Raw genomic sequence first — 8519 nt, forward strand, 5'->3', positions numbered from 1 at the left:
CTAAACAAACTTTAAGTGTAAAAACCCCGAATTTGTTGTTGTTTCAAAATTTTCGCACAAACCTACACACAGAGCTATCTGCGTATACAGCCGTCCCAATTTTCGTCATATCGAATAGTGGGATTTGACTGTCACACTTACAGAGCAACCCAGAGTGAATCACAGTAGCAACCTAATTAGTAGATATCTGCTAATATACCAGGCCAGACGTAGCTAATGGGTTATTATAAAGGTGACAGTCAAGCCCACTATTTGGTAAAAATTAGATACTGTTGACTTGTTGCCATCCCTTAGGTTAGAGGCTCTGAATTTAGGGATGGCTATGCTTAACCTTAAGGTCGTTGACCTGACTGTTTAATCCATCTGACCTATAAAATGCCGTTCGAGTTGGAAATATCAGTGCTAAAGTTATCATTGAAGAAAAAGGGTCGATCAAATTATAAGAGAAGTTACAAGTTGACCATTTACTGAAATAAAATTAATTACTATCTTCTTATACATATACATAAATAATCTGTTTCACCTTTTTCGAACACAGAAAAAATAAACTCCGATATCTTGCAATCTGTACTTGCATGTGATGAAACAGGCACAACAAAATTTCCAAGTTTATCAGCCAATTGGTGTGTAACGAAAATAGTAAAAAAAATATTTAATAGAAATTATTTCTTAATACTTATTCTTAATTACACTTAGCCTAACCTAACTTCATTATATATATATAATAATATATATATATATATTTGTTCAGTACAATAACCGATGATCTTAGCATCTAACATAGTGTCGTCAGTTAGTGCTAGGATAATTTCTGAGATGTTCTTCAGTTAACACAAATTTTGAACAAACACTTTGTTAGTGGCAGGTATAAAAATACAAAATGTATACCTAAGTGAGTTAATTTATTTATGTATTTATTTTGCAATCTTTGTCAGCATAATACAACTGATTCAGTTTCTTTACTATTGAATGACCCAGTCATTAATGTGTTGGACTATGAATTCGAGGGCCCATGGTTCGCGTCTCTGCACTTTGGAGCCGTGGGTATATTATAACAGTGAAGGTTGTAGTACAGGATGGTACCCTGTGTTTGCTACTCCCTTAGTTAATATGTAAATTTGGCTAAATTTTGTATTTTATTTCAGTTTAGTTTGGACACAGAGAGTCACTTGAGTAACCAAATTTAACTCCACGTAATTCTATCTCTGCCCGGAACATGGATTTACTAATTGGCAATTAACCGCATTTTATTGGAGGAAAAATAGCCGTAACATCGCAGAATAGAAGGCTATCTTTTCTGTCAGCGAATCGTGTAATGGTCTGGAACTTCCCTGTCCTTATCATGGAGCATGAGTGGACGAAGATAACGTGGGCGAACAGTCGTCGTCTACAACATGACTGTGTTATTATTGTGTTTTGTGGTAAATAAAACCAAGTTCTCCACTGTGACTGAACATCTTTTAGGAGACTTAAGAGATTTTGCTGGAATTTTAGTTCAAACCTGCGAGTTGCATTTTGAGTGTAATGTAACTTAATTTGGATTGAAAAAAAGCGACATTAATTTCTTGACGACCTAATATAATCTTATATCTTTACCACATCTCAACAGGAATCCATAAAAAATGAAAAATCGAGGAACATATTAAAGCCATCCCTGCCCAATAACAACTAAACACGTGAATAGTTAGAAGAACTTTCCAGATGTATAACCGGTTTAGCGATACAAATACCAACTCCAATTTTTGTCCAGATTACCCAAAATAAAATAAATTGAATGGAGGAATGATTTGGATTTTGTGTTTGTTTTGTTTGTTTATTTCGGAAATTAAATCTAAGCTAATGTGGGCTATCTGTGCTAGCCCTTCCTGCTTTGGGGCTGGTAACCTAGGGAAACAGGCAGGTAGCCAACAGCACTTTCTGTCAAATCTTGGGCTACTATAATTGAATAGTGGGATTTGATCGTCACACCTATAATGCACCCATAGCCTCAAACTATGGAGCGCGATTTTGCAGTAACGGGAATTGGCGTTTGTGACTTTGTATGTAACTAATGCGTAATGATAATAACTTTGAACTTCGTTACAAAAAATTAAAAATAAAAAAACAGACTTTAAAATCGTTCACCAAGGTGAAAGTATTGAGCGGTACTGGTATATATTTCTTTAGAAATTTATATTAAACCTCAAGTTTAAGTTCATCTGTCTAGGTTTGTGAATAGAAGTTAAATCTAACAGACGATGTTATCCCTTCTGCTGTGTGAGACATAATAGAAGTCAAATTTAACAAACGATGTTATCCCTTCTGCTGTGTGAAACACAATAGAAGCTAAACCTAACAAACGATGTTATCCATTCTGCTGTGTGAGACACAATAGAAGTTAAATCTAACAAACGATGTTATCCCTTCTGCTGTGTGAAACACAATAGAAGCTAAACCTAACAAACGATGGTATTCCTTCTGCTGTGTGAGACACAATAGAAGCTAAACCTAACAAACGATGGTATTCCTTCTGCTGTGTGAGATATACACATCCTAGATACCTACATAATCTTATCAACGTAATTTTATTTTCTCAGAATATAGTATCTACCCTAACTTTGTTTGTCTGTTTTATACGTACGATGTTGTTTTTGTTTTTGATCTCACTGTCTGGATATATTATATATATATAGATAGATATACATATATTCAGATACATCTTGTACAAACAGTATTTAATAGATATCTTCGTTATACATTTTAGTGATTATCATTGGACCCTTGTTTATTTTGTTGTTAAGCATGAAGCTGCACAATGGACTATTAATGTTCTGCCCACAACCGGTATATAAAACCCGATTCATAGTCTTATATAAGTTATGAGCTTTCAGGCTTACCTTTGAGCCACCGAGGAGCCATTGGGTGCTAAACAGTATATCTCGAATAGTGAATATTGAGTTAGTTTCACTCAACGTGTACCTGAATTAAACTTTATCCGATCGTTTTGATGTTGTTGTCGTTTTCATGAGTAAATTAATTTTTAACAACTGGTGTATTACTATGAATTTCTCCAAGTATTTGATTTATCACCTTTCTTGAACGTTATACTTCTAGCTGTAAAAGTTCTCTATCAGATTTTAACAAAATAGTAAATTTTGGGTTTGTTTTGTGGAATAATTATTTGCTACGTGACCGAACGTGCCCTGATGGTTGGGGTGTTCGGAATACGGATCCGAGAGTTCATGGTACGCGTCCCGCGGCCACACTTTAAACCCTATACGATCGAGGGTTTAATCTCACTATTTGGTCAGATCAGGACAGCTCAAGAGTTGACTGTAGGTGCTGTTGACTAGTTGCCTGACTTTAGACTCGTGGTTCTCAGCCTGTGGTCTGTGAACGCAAGAGTTCCTGAGAATTATATAAGACCCGTAACGGTAAAGATCCAGTTACTTTATCATCCTTCAGAAAGAAGAGGAACCGCTATGTTTGTTTGAAAATTTTCATTAACTTAAATACTTATTTATGCCAGTAACGCTTTTATACACTATGGGATCAACTTCTGCAGATAGCGCTATCTCAATATGGAAGTCGACGAGATTGTCTTTGGTTCATGAAGAGATCTGTGAGGCATAAAACATTCAGAACCTATTAGTTCACAATCAGGAACCACTACGTGCAGATAGCCCCTGTGTAGCTTTACCCCAACATTATACAAAAAAAGCCAACTAAACTAACTATAGTAATTATGAGTTTTCCTCCAGCAAGACAAAACATTTGAAATACTATCCTATCTACCCCTGGCGGAAAGAAGTTCATTTGAAAATGGTTTAACGAAAAAAAAAGTAAAACGCGTATGTTGGTTCCGTATCACTTAAAGGTTTAAATACCGGATCCAGCACGTATTCCATTCGTTAAAAGCAAAATAAATAATGTGTTTTATAAAACATCCTGTTTTCTAAATCAACTGCATACAAAGAAAACACAAAACAATCATCGGCTTTAGTCATGTTTCTTTTGTTCAAACTACGTGGTTGTTTTGTTAAGACTGTAAACAACCATTTTATTCTAGATATAGCCTAACAATAACAATTACTAAAACTGTGTTTTCCTTGAAACTTTCTCCTACCCCTCAGTGGCATAGCTATATGTCTGCGGACTTACAACGCTAGAAACCGGGTTTCGATACCCGTGGTGAGCAGGGCACCGATAGCCCAATGTGTAGCTTCGTGCTTAACTTCAAATAAACAAAACACTTTCCCCTTCCACAATAAGCAGTCTGAACAGCGCAAGTTCTCCTAATCCATCTATCCAACACTGATACTGTTTTGGTTAGGTCTTACGTATTGTTTTCTACCTTCTAGTTGCTATTACCTGCTTGTGCAAGAAAAAGTCTAATGTAAGAAGATAATTATAAATTCAACATATTTCATATCTGTTTGAGAAGTAAGTTGAAAATGCATAGCAAGAACAAGGAAATGTTTTAGTTTGTTGACATCGAACTGCTCGGGCAAATATCTGAATCCGTCGTGGAAAATTCAGTTTATAAAGCAAACAAATAATCAGATAGTACAGACCAATAAGATTAACATATTTAGAGACAGCACAGCTAAAACGCGGCCACTGCAAAAATAAAGGTTTATTTGTCTTTTTTTATTTTGTAAGCACCTTTTTGAGCCCACCCACCCCCGTCAGTGGCTCAGCTGTACCGTAAGTCTCTGGACTTTTGGCACTAAAAATTGAGTTTCGATAATCGTGGTGGGAGCAGTACAAATATCCCATTATGTTGCTTTCTGCTTAACAACCAACAAACAAATCCTTTTCATTTAAACATATAGAGCAAACTATAGTTACACAAACCAAAATACAAAGTTAAATACACACATATATATATATATATATATATATGTATAACTAATTTATATTTGACTAATAATAAATGCTCATTTCCGCACACATCTGTGAAAACTTTAATAAAAAAGTACATTTCTTTTTGTGTGATGACAGAGATTTTACCATCTATCTTCTGATAATGTTGACAATAAACTCTGAACTGTTCTTCCATATAAAAAAATATTTATATGGATCTATTTTGGATAATTATGGTAAATATCATGACTACAGCATTGAAAACTTTGTGGCAATGTTTTTATTTATAGACTTTCAACTGTTTTCTTTTCATAATTTCTTTTCAGGCTCATTGTGCTATTGTATTATGGGTATAAAACATCACACAAAAACCAACGTCTTGGAGCACAATGAAAGATAAAATTATATTTTTATTACAGCCGACTAGCTTCGGTAACACAGTTATCATTATCACAGTAGACACTAGCCCTAATGATGATAACTATTTTACTGAAACTAGTCGGCTGTGACTAATTAAGATTTTTACTTTTCATTGTGCCCCCAAAACTTTGGTTTTGTGTTTTTTTCTCCTAATTTCAAAGGTTTGTTGATTACTTTGAGCAAAAATAAAGAAAACATAGGATCCGAACAAAAATAAAGGATTTTATAAGTTTTGGAGGTTTCACATTAAGAAAGCAGACCAGAAAATATTTTTTAAATAAAATGGCAGAATTCGTTCAGCATCTTAGGAAAAGAGGTCATGAAACTCTTATGTTTGCAATGATGTTTCGTCGTAGACTAATGGTTAGCCTGTTAGGCTGCGGATCCAAAAGTCCAGGATTGGAGAGGGGTTGCCTCTGAATACACTCCGCACTTGAAGCTGTGTACGCCCTATATAATGACAGTCAATCCTGCTATTCGGTTCATAAATTGGATAATGCACTATGCCGGCGGGTAATGCTAGATGGCTGCTTTCCTTCTGGTCAAAGTTAGGGACTGTTATATGTGAATACCAGGCGTCTATGGATCAGCTGTTTAACCTAATTGCGCGTTGTCGTTAAGACTGAAAATTCCAATTCCTTTGATGTTTCATTTGGCATCCTATGTGCACATGCAATCACAAGTACGAAATGTAACTACGAAGAAGTTTAACCTACCGGAAATTACCGTAAACTTTAACAGGCTCATTTAGTAAAGATTAATATAAGGCCTTACTTTTTCACACGCAAGTTTATACCTCTTTGAAATAATTACTAGCTCATAATACTAGAAAATATGATGAATTATAGAAAGTTGTTTAACACAGAATACATCTTTCAGAAATACAGTTTCACATCAAAACTTCAGCACACTTTTATTCACATCGATCCAGATTCTCGCTTATCAATTGAAAAAGTTTTCGACAGTATTCAAGGGTTTAAAATAATACATAAATATTTTTATAAGTATTTGTTTTATTGTCTTAGAGCTTACTCTGAGTACAAAAGCTCTATTAGTGTTTGATCGAAGGTATAGCATTTGTATTTTTACACTAAAACGTAAGAACCAATTTGATGCTCCCCGCTGGGCCAGCTGTAAGTCTACGGATTTACAACGCTAAAATCAGGGGTTCGATTTCCCTCGGTGAACACAGCAGATAGCCCGCTGTGGCTTTACTATAAGAAATACACACAAATAAATTTGACTGTGCGTTTTTCTGGAAATGTTTTTTAGAGCTAGTCTTGAGACAGTCATCACTTTCAACTAATTCTTTTAAGTGGAGAAAACAAAGATGAAAACGTGATTATTTCGTATATGTGAACTTGGTTTCTTTATAACCTCAGAAGACAATTTGTTTAGGTTCAAAGAAGCTGCAGCTTCACACAAATTATTAAGAAATTCTTATTAGTAACTGTAAATATAGAAATAAAATAAGTTAAACAGTTATAAATTAATGACGACAATTATGACTTAACGTCGTAAGTCAACCTACGCCAGAAAATCAGTGTGTACGATTAAAATGATTTGATATTTCCGGCCTTAACATTCTGCACTCTGTCTACCAGTGTGTCTACTACACTAACATTAAAATACGCACGAACTAGGTGCTACACTTACAGTAAAATCAGTACTACTCCGTAATCAAGTAGCACACTAACACTAAAATATGCCCTACTCCGTAACTAGGTGCTGTACTTATAGTAAAATCAATACTACTCCGTAATCAAGTAGCACACTAACACTAAAATATGCCCTACTACGTAACTAGGTGATGTACTTATAGTAAAATCAATACTACTCTGTAATAAAGTATTACACTAACACTAAAATATGCACTACTCCGTAACTAGGTGCTGTACTTATAGTAAAATCAATACTACTCTGTAATAAAGCATTACACTAACACGAAACTATGCACTACTCCGTAACTAGGTGCTACACTTACAGTAAAATCAATACTACTCCGTAATAAAGTACTACACTAACACGAAACTATGCACTACTCCGTAACTAGGTGCTATACTTACAGTAAAATAAATACTTTTCCGTAATAAAGTACTACACTAACATTAAAATAAATACTTTTCCGAAACGCAGTATTATATAGGCAGTACAACAGATAATGTGGAACTATAATTTCAATAAAATGAATAACTCTCACTAGGGGGGTACAATGAACACTGTGCTCTCACTAGGGTGGTACAATGAGCACTGTGCTCTCACTAGGGTGGTACAATGAACACTGTGCTCTCACTAGGGTGGTACAATGAGCACCGTGATATTAGTCTGTGACAAGACAATAGTTTTTATAATAATAATAATACAATTACTAAGTACAGCGTAATGCTGTTATATACTTACAGAGGTGTAAGCAAGTTACAATCACATTAGTTACGTCAGAAATGGAGCTTCCTCTTCCAAGATTGTTAGAAGACAGACTGGATAATCTCCAATTAACAGCCTTATCGGCGAATCATACCCGCTTCGTGTGTGACTTTGGTAGTTTTCTTTTGTTCAACTATTCTCAGTTTTTTTTCCTCCTGTTCTTCTTCTCCTTCAAACTCTTATCTACTATGCTATCCAACCTTTAGTAATACAACACTTACTGTTGGTCTAAAACAGAAAAAAAATTGATCACGTCATCGTCTTTTAAATACCGATGGACCCTTTGTTTAATCTAATAAAAGCTATATTTTTTTATTCAGTACACCAGGGCTCACTACAATGTACAGCGTGTGAAACAAGGGAATTTATTTCACCTTTTAAATCATGAGGTGGGTAGACGGTTGAGATGTTTTGTCCTCTCTCTCAGATTATAAGGATCGCGTGTGAATGACGTATTCACGTTCGGTAGCCAATAGGCCAATTAGTGAAGGGCTCTTCCATCATTTTTCTGTATAGTTCCCAGAATTTGTCTGGATTATAAACAAATACAGGGAGTAGTCGTTAATGACGTTTTGGTTTCAGTAGGAATTTCGAAAGATCTTGTCTCCCCCCCCTACGCTTCCTACGTATTTATGTAAATACAAAAATGAAACGTATTTATGATTCCCAAATTGCAGTTTTTAGAATTCTGCCACATGCTTGCTTTGTATTTGGTGTTTTAAATTTCTGTTTCTCACCTTAGGAAATATTTACTGCTCTAATTTCAGACAAGTTTGAATCGACGAAACGATATTATTCTTGAGTAAATACACTTAAAGAAAAGAACAAGC

General features: G+C 35.0%; 1 protein-coding gene across 2 annotated transcripts in view; it reads right to left on the reverse strand.

Moving 5' to 3' along the window:
* The window catches only part of LOC106478816, a 17143-nt gene extending 9081 nt beyond the window's left edge, over positions 1-8062 (reverse strand). For both annotated transcript variants that reach the window (XM_013939387.2, XM_022382493.1), the window contains exon 1: positions 7666-8062. The gene's annotated coding sequence lies outside the window, so the exon portion shown is untranslated. The remainder of the gene's footprint in view (positions 1-7665) is intronic.
* Positions 8063-8519: the final 457 nt, after the last annotated feature.

Source organism: Limulus polyphemus, unplaced genomic scaffold (assembly GCF_000517525.1).
Source record: "Limulus polyphemus unplaced genomic scaffold, Limulus_polyphemus-2.1.2 Scaffold253, whole genome shotgun sequence".
NCBI classification, from domain to species: Eukaryota; Metazoa; Arthropoda; class Merostomata; order Xiphosura; family Limulidae; genus Limulus; species Limulus polyphemus.